Genomic DNA, 8,581 nt, shown 5'->3' on the forward strand with positions numbered 1-8,581 from the left:
TGTCACAGGACAGTGCATCTTCCAGTCTGCCACCTTCAAATTAAGTGTCATGATGAGAGAAAAATATGGCAATGTCTTGGGAAAAAATAGCACATTTTGATTAGGTTACAGAAATGGTGTGGGATAGCAAAAGACAGGCAACTGGAGTTCTCACTTGGTTACAGCATTCTGTTTAAGATCAAAGAGATAAAAACAGGAGAGCAAATACATAAAGTGGAAGAAGAATCCTTACAAAGAAAATGAAGATGGCCATTTGAGATTGTAGTGCAGAAGGAAAAAAAAAAACATTACTGGTCATTCACAAGCGAGCTGCTCTACCTCTATCTCCTATTAATTCTAAATATTGTGAAGGAAACTAGTTTGGAGCTTTATGTTCATATAAGTTTATGTAGGAGTTACTGTTCTGTGAACATTTATTTGAAAACTTTTAATTTATGTACTTTCTTATTTTATGGCTTTGAAGGTGAAACTGATTAGGGACATATGATCAAATGGGGGAAATTTTATTTCTTTTTCTAAAAACAACTGTAAATTATTCTTATTTTAAGGCTTAGACTTAAAATTTATCTTGGGCTAATGAGTAGGGCAATTAAATAATTAAAATTCTGCTGACTAATATACACATGACTCTGCAGATGCAGATCTGCCTTTTTAGGACTTTCCAGAAACCTTGTGGATTTGATATGCATTCATTCAAGTTCCTTACATCAAAACCTCAGGATAGAATCAATCAGATATGAAGTTGGCCTTCAGATTCCTCCTACTTTACACAAAGAGAAAAAGAACTATGTTACGTACAAAGTTGATTGCAGGTTTTAATTTGACAAATGAAAATTACCCAGATAGTATGACAAGTGCCTTATGCATTTAAAACACATTTTTAAAACTAACATGTCTATATCTGAATCTTGATCTTTTCTTTAAGCCTGTTTCTGCTCTACCTCAATAAACATCATCTCCATCATGTCAGTTGTTTACATCATATATTTGGGGATCCCTTTGTTACTTTCTTTTCCACCACCTCTTCTACTGTATACCTCCCCTGGTCCTATCGGGTATACTCCAAAATCCATGTCGAAGGCTTCCAACTCTCCTCCTTTTACCACCATCCCCAGTGTAAGCCACCTGTATCTCTTTCCACTACTATGGCAACAATTTCCCCATTGGTCTCACCATATCCAGTTTCTATACCAAAGATCTTTTTATTTTTTATTTATTTTTTATTTTTTTTTTAAGATTTTATTTATTTATTTTGCAGAGAGAGATCACAAGTAGGCAGAGAGGCAGGCAGAGACAGAGGGGGAAGCAGGCTCCCTGCCGAGCAGAGAGCCTGATGCGGGACTCTATCCCAGAACCCTGAGATCATGACCTGAGCCGAAGGCAGGGGCTTAACCCACTGAGCCACCCAGGCACCCCACCGATGATCTTTTTAAAAAATTAAATCTAAATGTGTCCCTCCCACTCTAAATTCCACAATACTTCACCATTCCAGATAAGGTTAGCCTGTAAATCCTTAATGTGACACAGGTGGTTCTTCAGTCTCTGGCTACTGCCTATCTCTTCAGCTAAAATTCATGTGCTACCTCCTCCTTCCTAACTACGCTCAGGCATCCAGCTCCCTTTTCAACCGTTTGGGTGTTTCCTACTTTTCACTCACGCTAGTCTCTGTGCTCAGAATCTCTCCTCCCCATCCCATGCTCCTGAGTAACTGGTCTTCACCCTTACCGAGTCAGTTACTCAGAAGAGGCTGTCCTAACCCTGAGCCCTAGTGGATCCTTCCTCTTATCCCCTCTCATAGTGTTCTAGATTCTTATAACACTTGCCCAAATTTGTAGTTTTAAATTTTGTACTTGTTTATTCCACATCAGTTTTGCCCACTTAACTATAGACTTCACTAAGTTCGACCTTTCTAGTTTGCTACTATGCATCCTACATGTAGCACAGCTCTTGACGCTGATCTCCTTCATCAATATCTGTTGTGCAATACTAATGAAACTCAAACCACAAACTCAGATATATAAGATATGTCCATGTGTTTATATCCTTTAACAAAAGTGAATCTCATTCTGGGTCTTGAGGTGATATGGGAAATTTAAGTACAAACATTTTTAGGGCCTTTTCCCCTTGAAGGATCATACTGAAACCCAGAGGTGACTTCTAAATGGGGAAAGTCCATTATTCCTAAGCCTCACTGTTCACAGCTGACACCTGCATGGTTCAAGGTCATGAGGTCTTATAGTCTGATGGTTCTCTGTCTCTGTGCCACGGGTAGCAAATGAAAAGTTTAGTCAATGCTAAAAAACTGCCCAGAGTTCAGTCTCCATTAGCACACTTTCTTTCTGAGATGCTGTTGACTTCCCAGGGCACCATCAGAGAACAAGGGGTGGGTCTTCTCCACCCACAATCCCCTTCTCCAATTAAGGGAAATTGTTCTGGCCCCTCTGTTCTATTCACCTTACATTTCAACTCTGTTCAACACAACTCACCTCTTCTCTCCTCTTATTGCCTTCAGAGATATTTACCAGGTACACAGGATCTGGGCATACTGCCTGAGAGGGAATATGAAATTCTACCTTCCAGCTAGCCATATGGCTTTGAACTATCCTGAACCTCAGTTTCTTCATCTTTAAAATGGAATGACAATAGTACCTACCTTCTGGAATTATTAGAAGATCAAATTAATAAATATAACTGTCTTGGCAAAGAGACAAGCTCATTGTAAATGCAGAAGTGTTAGCTTTTAACCCGCTGAGCCACCCAGGTGCCCCCAGAAGTGTTAGCTTTTATTACTATAGTAGGTACAACCCAGGGAACTTCTGTTTTGACTCAGTAATGAAAACTTCACCTGGAGGAATGAGGTACAATTTAATCTTCTTTCCCAGTACATATTCTAGAAAATAAGACTTGTTTGTCTTTTTCACCACCATATCTCTGACAGATGATGTCCAGCCTTCAGCAAGGACTCCATAGATACTTGTTGAAGAGCTCATTAAAAATCACTGCCTTGTTTCTGTAGTGCTACAGGGAGATGGGGAGTGCCTGGGCCCGTACTTGCAGTGAAGTGTGACAGGAAGAGTGATGTCTGAGACCCAAGACCAGAGTGTGGAAAGCCCTGCATGACTGGCTCCAGGTACAGGGTGGCTGGAGCAGCAGAGCAGCAATCTCATATGGTTCACTGTAATCAAAAGGAGGAACTTGACATCATGTCAAGGGGCATGAGCAAAAGAATCCAAGAGACCTGACATTCAGCAAATGAGAAACAAGTCCCTGGGAAATAAAAAACCCAGGGCTTCTTAAGGGGTAGGCATATCTGTGTCTGACAATGACCAGGTGACAGCTTGTAGCGGTGAGTGGTGCCCACTTCCTGAGGGTTGCTGTGAGGATTAAATCAGCAAACCTATGTCAGATCCCTTAGAAGAATGCCTAGAAACAAATGAGTGAGTTCATAGTGCTTTTGGCCACTGAGAGTATGCCCCACAAGATTCTGAGTTCCAGGAAGCAGAGCACACCTGTCTTATTAGTGATCAGAGTGTTGGCACCTTACATATCTCTTGAAGCCTAGCAGTTGCTGAGCAATTATTTAATCAGTGAGCAGCGGGGGATGTAGAATCCGATGAGACCAGACGCGTTTAGGGTGTTATGGCGGTAGACTAGAATCAGGGACAGAAGACATGTGAACTGGCTCTTTTTTTTTTTTTTTTAAGATTTTATTTATTTATTTGACAGAGAGATAGAGAGCACAAGCAGGCAGAGTGGCAGACAGAGGGAGAGGGAGAAGCAGACTCTCAACTGAACGGGGAGCCCGATGTGGGGCTCGATCCCAGGACCCCAGGATCATGACCTGAGCTGAAGGCAGCCACTTAACTGACTGAGCCACCCAGGTGCCCCGTGAGCTGGCTCTTTTGAGGAATTCAAGATGCAAAGAAAGCAGAGGATAAGTGAGGGAGGACTTTCCAAAGACTGGGAACAACTTGAACAAAGACAAGAGGTTCAATCCCACGACCCATGAGCTGGTCACACAATCTAATTAGAAATTCTAATGACATTTTAGGGGCACCTGGGTGGTTCAGTCATTAAGCATCTGCCTTCAGCTCTGGGCATGATCCCAGGGTCCTGGGATCAAATCCTGCATCTGGCTCCCTGCTCAGCAGGAAGCCTGCTTCTCCCTCTCTCACTCCCCCTGCTTGTTTGTATTCCCTCTCTCGCTGTGTCTCTCTCTGTCAAATACATAAATAAAATCTTTAAAGAAAAAATTCCAGTGACATTTTCAAGGGACAAGTATAGCCAGATTTTAGATTTTGCCAAATTGTCATCATCTTAAATACTGAATTTTTAAATTTTTGAAAAATTTCCTCATATTAGACAATAAATAGCTGATAATGGTTTACAAAACCAGTAAAGCTATTTTTAACGTTTATTTAACATAAATACAGACGTATTTTCTATACTCATCAAGATAAAACTATTTTTCTACTTTCTATTATACATATCATCTAAATCTTTTTCTCAAGCAAGTAAGAAGGACTTTTATACATTAAAAATTATTAGTCATTTGTTTTATAAAGAAATAGATTTTGGGAAATATAGAAAAAACAAAAACTTTACAGGAAAAGAGATCAGACTTGTTACCAGAGGCTGAGTGGGGGAAGGGGGATGTGAAGGAAGAGGGTCAAAAGGTACATACTTCCAGTTATAAGGTAAGTAAGTACTAGAGATATAATGTTCAACGTGATGACTATAGTTAATACTACTGTGTGATATATAGGAAAGTTGTCAAGAGAGTGAGTTCTAAGAGTTCTCATCACAAGAATTGTTTATTCTTTTATTCTTGTTTCTTTTCTTTTTATTACACCTATATAGGAAAGCAAGATATATAAATCAAACCATAACATTATACGTTAAATTTAAACAGTGGTTAATGTCAATTATTTCTTAATAAAATGGGGGGGGTGGCATGTTACCTAGTCAGCAAGATTATGTTTTCCTGTTTGTTTGTAGGTTAGTAGGTGAAAATGCTCTTGATTGAACTGGATAAGCCTATCTTGTCATCACCAAAGTTTGTCAACTCCCCTTCACCGCTCTCATCCTCCTGCCCAGACTTCCAAAGTACTCTGTGTATATCTCCTTCACAGTATATCTCATTTTGTATATTGTATTTGAGCTCATGAGTGTTGCTTATCTCCCCACTACACTGTGGGTTTCTTGAGAGAGATTCATGTGTACAGGGCATTCTGACATATTGTGTGCCCCCAAAAATAAAATGAACAAACAAACAAAAAACTCTTGAATGAAGTGAAAGAAAGAAATGTTTACTAATATGTTTCTACAGATATATGATTAAATTTAGAATACCCATTATAGTAGGACCCATAGTAAGTTAAATTTCAGATGTCCAACCACAAATGTATTGAATAGATATGAAAAAATATAAAAACTGTATTTTTGACCTGCCCTTTGAATATCTCTTTATTCTCATGCTGTGACCTTCTTTCTTCATGGCTTGAGCTTACAAAGTAGGGTTTTAGAGTGATGACCAAGAAGAAAATATAATTTTTTGCCTTCTTTTTCTCTTATCATTTACCTTCTCAAGAACTTGACAATAACTGATTTTAAAAAATAAACTATTTTTTTCTTTATTCTCTGGATGGGACATTGTTGTCAAACAAGGGAATATATTTCCCTGTTTCAGTCAATGTAGGTGCAACCACATTATTAATATTGTGGCATGTGACAGCGGCCACACATGTCATGAAGATTAACACCAATGTGCCCTCTCCTTACTGTCTTCCCATTCTCAGCAGGATCAAAGACTGTATATCGAAGTTGACAGTACCACAAAACTGAAGGAGCTTAGGTCCTTCTGTAAATGTTTGCAACAGAACCACCCCTCAGAATAAAAATAATCACACTGTACTTTAAAACACTAGAGTGAGAAATAAACATTTATTGTAATTAGGACAACCAGCTAACATTAACTTGCTTAATATGCCAGGACGCTCAAGAATGCATTCAAATGTCATAACGTCATAAAAATTGAACTGAAAAGGACTCAATATGGCCTAGAGTCAACATCGGGCTTGTTGTGTTGCAAAGGTTGGGTTTGAAACTCTGCTTTAAAAAACACGTGACTTTGGGTGAGTCACTTCCCCCTACTCCATATCCCTGAAGAGGATGTAGCAACAAAGAAAAAACAAATGAGATAAATTATACATAAGTCCACAAAAGTAAAAAAGCACTTGTTTGGCTTTAAGCAGTCTTAGAATTGTTATAGAATGAAACAATCATAAATAATTGCACTCGAGTTGACAGAGTATAAGAGAGTGGTAGTCGTTGCCATCAACTGCAATGGAGAATTATGGACACTCGGGCAAACAGCATGAATGAACATTTATTTCATTGTTAAAACGTGAAGTTTCTTTGGATGCTATTCCTCTGGACTTCCTTCACTCACGTATCTGTAAATGATGGACTTTGAGAGGTGGGTTCCAATAATTGAATCTAATGAAGCTTAAGCATCAGGGCAATCTATTGCATGGCACGCTTCCAAAAGCCAATTTTATTTTATCTTTTATTTTGGACTTTTTAAGTTTTTATTTTAATGCCAGGATAGTTAACATACAGTGTGATATTCATTTCAGGTGTAAAATAAATTGATTCAACAAGTCCATGCATCACCCAGTGATAAAAATTATGGAACCCTTCACAAATTTGTGTGTCATTCTAGTGCAGAAACCATGCTAATTTTCTCTGTATCTTTCTAATTTTAATAATGTTGCCAAAGCAAGCACCCAGAGGTGTTATAAGCAGTTATAAATGCATCATGAATTTTTTGTTGGATGGGAATCATGCAAAACAGAATTTATCTGAATTCCTACAATTGTAAAGCAAAAGTTGGTAACAATGCTGTAATAGGAAGCACAACTGTGTGACCATATGAGAAGTCACCTGCTTTCCAGGTCCCAGCATTTCAGACCCATCTTAGTCTGTGATACTAAGAGACACGCAAAATTGTTATTGATGCAGCAAAATGGTTCTGAATCACATACTTCTTCTATGAAAACAATTTGATACAAGTTTTCCAAATGTTGACAATTCTAAAAATTTCACACGGCATTACCAAGAACAAATTGTGAAACTGGAAGAAATCTTCCAAAAAATCAAATTTTGATCAACCACACAAGAAGCAAGACATCATTTGTATTGTTCCATAGAAAATATTTTTAAATTTTTATTTGAAAATGTCAGTAATATTGCAGACAAATAAAAGGGGAAATGGTTAGGTGTGTCAGACAGTTACTAAATGTTATTTTTCTGATGACATAATGCTTGTGATATTTGTCAACTTTAAAAACATATTATGTATATATACTGATTCTTTTCTTATCCAAAATAAATATTCATTTTCATATATAATTTAGAATTTATAATTTTGTATTACTTTTTGTAAAAGAGATTCTCCATTATTACACAACAGCAGATACCACAAAACCTATTGCTCCCCCTGATGATTCTATTTTCTAAACTCAAACTAAGAAACTTTCTTTCATATTGTCTCTTTTCCAGAAGATTTTTTAAAATTACCTTCTAAAACTTGCTTTCTTGAGATGAAAGTGTTGTAAAAAATTCATTTTCTTGATGGTATCTTCCTTCATTTGTTTTGTTTTAGACTCTTCTTTGGACACAGAAAATTCCTTTTGATTCAAATAATCCATAAAGCCATAAAAGTTGAATTCCAAAACAGAATATTTACTCACTATAGCCACTTACTTTTCCACACATTTCTAATCCAAGTATTTACTGCTTTTACCATTCAAATTAATTCAGACGGTCTCAATGATAATATATATATGTGTGTGTGTGTGTGTGTATATATATATATATATATATATATGGATGGCCATATATATACGTGTGTGTATATATATATATACATATATGTATATATATACATGTATATATAGAAATAATTTTATTAGAAATAATATTATTTAAAATTCTGTGGTTAAAGCAGTGATCATTTAAAAACTACACCTATAGATGTCTGGGTGGCTCAGTTGGTGAAATGTCTACCTTTGGCTTAGGTCATGATCCCAGGATCCTGGGATCGAGCCCCATGTTGGGGGTCCCTGCTCTGCAGGTAGCCTGCTTCTCCCTTTCCTTTTGCCCCTCTCCCTTCTCATGTTCACATGCTCTCTCTCAAATAAATAAATAAAATCATCAAAAAAATATAAAAAATAAGTACACCTATGTTTCCTAAATGCATTATCTTAATTTAAAAAAATTCACCTTCATTAACCAAACTTTTGAGTTAGGACCAAGACTTTTTGCCTGTGTGATTTCTGATTATTTATTGGTGTTACTTTTCCACCATAAAATAAAGCCATAATTTATTACCTGTGAATTCAGATTTGGTTTCATTTAATGGGGAGCCACTTAAGGAGCAAGCTGAGTGCAGAATCTATCTGGAATTTAACATTTCTTTCCTATTCTTTTACATATGTCTCATATACCCCTAATAATTTTTTTCAACTATTTGCATTATCAAATCTTTCCCATGAATTTTTCTTGATTTTTGTAAAAT

General features: G+C 37.0%; 1 pseudogene; it reads right to left on the minus strand.

Moving 5' to 3' along the window:
* Window positions 1-6,684: 6,684 nt before the first annotated feature.
* Window positions 6,685-6,784, minus strand: LOC116855428 (annotated as a pseudogene).
* Between the last annotated feature and the right edge of the window lie 1,797 nt (window positions 6,785-8,581).

This window comes from Lontra canadensis, unplaced genomic scaffold (genome assembly GCF_010015895.1).
Source record: "Lontra canadensis isolate GAN:19392208 unplaced genomic scaffold, GSC_riverotter_1.0 scaffold102, whole genome shotgun sequence".
NCBI classification, from domain to species: Eukaryota; Metazoa; Chordata; class Mammalia; order Carnivora; family Mustelidae; genus Lontra; species Lontra canadensis.